This window comes from Halyomorpha halys, unplaced genomic scaffold (genome assembly GCF_000696795.3).
Source record: "Halyomorpha halys isolate HHAL.00 unplaced genomic scaffold, Hhal_1.1 Scaffold155.1, whole genome shotgun sequence".
Classification (NCBI taxonomy): Eukaryota; Metazoa; Arthropoda; class Insecta; order Hemiptera; family Pentatomidae; genus Halyomorpha; species Halyomorpha halys.
Genome location: NW_027115270.1, coordinates 1,809,383 through 1,815,050, shown reverse-complemented (window position 1 = coordinate 1,815,050; position 5,668 = coordinate 1,809,383). Strand labels below are relative to the sequence as shown.

At 29.8% G+C, this 5,668-nt stretch overlaps 1 protein-coding gene, 1 long non-coding RNA gene and 1 other non-coding gene across 4 annotated transcripts in view; 1 reads left to right on the top strand and 2 right to left on the bottom strand.

The window, feature by feature from the left end:
• Nucleotides 1–5,668, bottom strand: part of LOC136796999 (uncharacterized) — a 531,363-nt gene that overhangs the window by 257,693 nt on the left and 268,002 nt on the right. The window lies entirely within an intron of this gene.
• The window catches only part of Dh31 (diuretic hormone class 2), a 322,542-nt gene that overhangs the window by 205,756 nt on the left and 111,118 nt on the right, over nucleotides 1–5,668 (top strand). The gene's annotated exons all lie outside the window — the stretch shown is intronic.
• Nucleotides 3,077–3,150, bottom strand: TRNAI-AAU (transfer RNA isoleucine (anticodon AAU)). Its single transcript has one exon. It is a non-coding gene; the product is annotated as a tRNA-Ile (tRNA).

Below are 5,668 nucleotides of genomic sequence, written 5' to 3'. Positions count from 1 at the left end.
AAAAAGTGAGTTAATTGATTACTATAATGTTAATAGGGTTCTCCATCTTGTCAAGATTTCGTTAGAAGGTATTAGAAGATCAATAATAAAAACTTTGTTTTATTTTTTAAATAGCAATTATATATTAGGTTATCTCGTTCAAACGTATGCGATTCAGCTTTCATAGTATATTGATCGAGATTCAGTTGAAATCGAAACGTTCAAGTATTTGTAATAGAATCTACAAATTGACATTGTTATAGGTTAATTGGTACAGTCAACACAGAATGTTGCCTCAAATCGAACAGGCTGATAGTAATAACCAGAGATTCAAATTTGACTGTAAAACTAGATATCAAAATTTATGGAAAATAATTTCATCTAGTAAATAAATTTAGAATCTATTATAGAGGAAGCAATATAAATAATAGTTTTTTGGAAATATAATTTTTCTTTTTTTGTTTGTAATTTATCAAGAACAGTCAAAGAAAATATTTAAATTTAAAATGTCGATATTATTAATATAAAATTTTAAAAAATTAAATTACTATATTTTAAACTTTTATAAAAATGACAATAAGTTCAACTTTGCCGTCCCTTCTGCCTCCAATTAATGAAACAGTACTATAACATTATTTTAGACATAATTAGATATATAAATTATGGAGACGAGGAATAAGTGCCACCAAGCTCCCCCCTACAGGCCCAAATTAAATACCTTAAAGTCCCCTTCAGAATATTATCCTACGAACAAAAGAACATACAATAAAAATAAAAATTATTTTTTCATAATTTAAAAATGAAATTTTTCTAGAAATTTTGTGCTCTCTAGATTCTACCACCAGGTGCAAGAGCCCTCCTATGACCTCTTCCTAGTTACGACCCTGCTCTACCAGGATTCCTATTGTCAAATTCAACAAAAGGTCTTTGTCGTTTGACCAAGATCATAAGGATGAGTCGAATCGTATTGAACAAGAGGATTTGGAATATGAGAAAGTTATTCTGATAAAGTTTCAAAAATCGAAATTCTGTTTTTTTTTTTTAATATAATATAAGACAATCCACAGAGATAGTGATTATTAATTTAAAACAAATTTGATCCTTTTTTTTCTGTCAACCTTTATTCTTTACAATTTTTCCAACGTTTCGACCCTCAGGCCATTCTCAAGGATACCTTCATATTGAAGTCATTTCCTTTTTCAAATCTTAACAATGCAGGCTAAATGCCTTTGTCCCATATAACCTTTTCTTTTCTATTTTAAGTTGCAAATTTAAATGAAGGAAGGAAGAAAAGTTTTTTGTAAAAGTTTAAATCTAAGAAAAATTTTTTTAGAAAACGTCATATGGGACAAAGGCAATTAGCCTGCATTTTTAAGATTTGAAAAAGGAAATGACATCAATATGAAGGTATCCTTGAGAATGGCCTGAGGGTCGAAACGTTGGAAAAATTGTAAAGAATAAAGGTTGAGAGAAAAAAAAGGATCAAATTTGTTTTAAATTAAGAATAAACTAAACCACTCTCAGACAAGAATATATAAATTAATTAATCTAAGAGATAGTGATGTTTAACTTAGCTTACTGACTGATCTCTCGAGAACATTCCTGATATAAAAACTGATATGATAGCAATAGTTCATATTAAAAAAATATTTATATAAAATTAAATTAAAAAAAAAAATAATTATTCGATAACCTCTTTAGATTGATGTCTTCAGGAATGTTGATGAATTAATTGAATACAATTGAAAGTTTGATACAAATTAATATAATTAGTTATTTACACATTGGATTAATGATTTCATTAATTACTTATTATATCTATTTAGTTTATAGTGGTAAATCAAATTATGTAATCAAAATAGAAATAACTTCAACAAGACACAACCAATCTACCCGAAACTTGGAACTGGTTTAGAACTCTATAAACTGCAAAGAGAGCATACACCGGATCTATTTAAACAAATTAGAATCGGAAATATAAAAAAAAAAGTTGGAAACGTGTTGAACTTTTCTTAATTTGAAACGAATATTTCATCAATTATAACGGCATTATTTCTGAATGTCGGTATATAGATGAAAATACCAAATATGTTATTTAAAAGGTTTATCATTGATGATTAAACTTCATTTACCACGAAGTATTTTTTTTTTTTTTTTAAACAAATGGTATTTAAAGGTTTCAGACAACGCTAAAAAATAATGATTTCATTTTTCACAAAACAATTTTTTAATATACGTTACTGAAATCCTTATTTTTTTTTTTGTAATTTGTAGAGAGTAAAAAATCTTTTGATAGAATCAGTATTATTTTTTTTATAATTCTTCAGAAATAAATAAATCGGTTAGCATATAATAACCATGAATAAATTGTATACTTTCTGAGCTACACGCCAAAAATGCTTAATTTAGTTAATAACTTTTTTTTTACCAAAGAAATCGGAATAAACCATAACTTTTCCGAGAAAATCCTGAACATTTAGCAAAAACTCTCGTCAAAATCTGATGAATGGTATGGCAGTGTATAAAATACGCTATTTATATTTATGTATTAGGTACATTAAAAAAGAGGAGCTCTAGAACGTATTTTCAATAAATTAAAAGAAAATAGTTGATAATTTTTTAAATACCATGCCTTATGAAAATAAATACGATCATTTTATTTTGTGTAATTAAATGCGATAAGGTTATATTATTTTGGCGTGCGTATTTTTTTTAATTCAAATTTTCATGGAGAAAAGTCCACTATACTTCGGTTAATAAGTTTTAGTACTAAATAAGCATTCATAAAATTGTTTGATTTTTATGATACTTTTTCGTATTAATAGTCAGATGGATGACTACTTAAAATTTTTAATAAAAAATCTTAATATTAAAAAATTAATGATACAAAGGATTGAAAGTTACAAAGTCATGTTTTTTTTTATAAATAAAAATATCATGTTTTCAACCCATAAGGTATTGTATACTGTTTTAAAAGTATTATCAAATAAAAATTTGATAAATAATATAACAAAAACAATATTTTACTTAATTTGTATTAGTATCCATACCACTTTTTAAACGTCGTTTTAAAGCTGAGTAAAAAAAAAAAAATTAGTGGCCCATGAGGGGATCGAACCCGCGACCTTCGCGTTATTAGCACGACGCTCTAACCAACTGAGCTAATGGGCCGGTGAAAGAACTTTCAAAATAATAATATATCGATTTTGCTGATTTAGAATTACCAGTCGATTTAGAATTAAAGGTAATGTGAGACATTGAGAATCTGATCCAATACTGAAATCCGATATTAATTGTACTGTTTTTATTTATTTCAATTGATTCAGTTAAAACTAATAATGTCCGTTTTTATATATTTATTTTATGGTATCACACAAAAGACCGTGGTGTGGGTCGACAGAGAGGAAAATAAATTGAAAAAAATCGAATGGTTCCAATGCGAAATCGTAAAACGCCTCAGAGGTAATAAAAATAAGCTATAAAAAAAGAATAAAGGTAAAACATTTAACAACTCAATACTGTCTAAAAGAAACAAATTTGAAAACGACAGCCAACTATTCTTTATTAATTGATAGTCTTATTACTAGTGGAAGAGGGTAACTCATTGGTAAGGCACTCTCCTACTAACTCCCAAGGATTTGGCTTCAAATCCGCCTATAGCAGATAATTTTTTTCTGTTTTACTGTAGCCGTGAGTAAGCCCTGTGAGATCGGGGCCCTCCCAATCTCACAAAGTAGGTGCCCTTAATTGGGTAAATATCTGGCGGTCAAGTGTGATTCTGACTAAATCACCTCCTGGCATAACCATTAATCTAGTAAAGGTAATTCCTAACAAAGTACTGCACCTTTCGTGGATTGTAGTGCAAAAGAATTATTACTCATTTTGACCATCATTAATTGATCTAATTGATACTCTGTCCATTTTACACTAATTCACACCATGCTTTCGAATTTGGGCTAAATCAGATAAGCTGTTTTTGATAAATAGGTATACTAAAAAAAAAAAATAGGTTCACACATGTCCCAGCGAAAGCACTGGTTGGGATTTAATAAAATCGACATTGGACAAACTCACCAAGGTACCAATCAACCCAACCCCTTCATTTTCATCAAAATTAGATTAACACTTCGATGTATTATATTAGAACAAAGATTTGACTAAAGACAGACATATTTTTAACTGCTATAGTACAGGTTAAACTTTTAATCAAATCAAAAATTCTCTAACTTTGGGAAGGAGAAAAGTCAGTATATTTCATTAAAATATGGATACTAGATAAATTCAATAAAATTTACTAATAATAAACTTTTTTTTCTTCTTTTTGGCTTAAGTCCTCCATTGAGGACATATGCAGCCCCAGTTAAGGTTCATGTGTCGGGGCCTTCGCGAAATAAATATTGACCAGCCCAGGTGGGAATCGAACCCACAACCTTCTGGTACCCTCGCCCCAGCCCGTTTAGCTGTCAGGTTCTCTAATAATAAAACTATTAGTTTTTCAAGTTGGAAATTTCCTGGCATACTTAAAAATCAGTACCAACAGTCAGATTCACATAATTTATTTTTGCTGATTTCGACTTCTTTTGTAACTTCTCTATAACATAACATTCGACTTAATCTTCCAAATTTCTGTTGCCGAGTCCATGTAAGCAGTGGAGTGTTTATCTGAGAAAAATTTATCATAGTCAATAACATTATTGTGAAATGGATCCCGATTACAGATTGCAGAAAATATTATTCTATTAATTTAATTTAAAAAAATGTTTAATGTGGGAGGTGCACACACCAGCTGTGCACCGTATTTACCCAAGGGGTGATGAAAAAACTTGTTCATTCAAATTTACTACATCTTCACTCTTTTTACCGGGCGGTAGTTTAACGGAATGCCTGGTGAACGTTCCTACAGGAATTATACCGAACAAAAGAGACTTCAATAATTTAAGAGAAACTGTTAAAGTAAGCCTGTGAGATGTTCCTGAGCTAGGTCCTAAATTTTTTATTGTTCTTGGGATAAGACCCACGCTCTCTTTCTGGTATAAAACTCATATTGAAATTTTTTTTTTTCAACCAATGAAATGTATTTCATGTACGCTATTATTGTTTTCATTAATGTCTTTTTAAATCGGGAAATCCAATTAGTAGCATTTCCTTGAATTAGGTTAAGTTATTAAAAAAATGCAGAAATACAATTTTTTTTTTTTTTTTTTTTTACGTCCTGAAACGTTCTAGAACCTCTAAGGAGTGAACAGAACGTATGGCAATGGTACAATACCATTTATATCCTTGGAATCCATTAAAAAAAAAGTGTATAACAAAATCACCCGTATTGCGGGGTGAAAATAGTACCAAAGCGATTGGTATATCATGCTTGATATTTGAATACTTTTTTTCATTATTAAGTATGATAGTTCAAAATAAAAAATTGTTATTGCTAACGAATATTAGGTTTAGGAATGAATGATAATCTATATTATAGTCACCCCACTTTACGACAATTACTTCTTCAGAACCTTTCATGATACGAAGAATAGTACCTACAAGAAATAGGACCTGAGATAGAGACTTGTACGTTTATGACTCCCAGGTGACTTCATGCCCTATTACCAGCAGTTCTGCCCTGCATGCTTAAGTGTATATCTTAACCCTAGCAGCACCAAGGGGGGGGCTCGCCGAGCCCTCACTTCCGATTTTT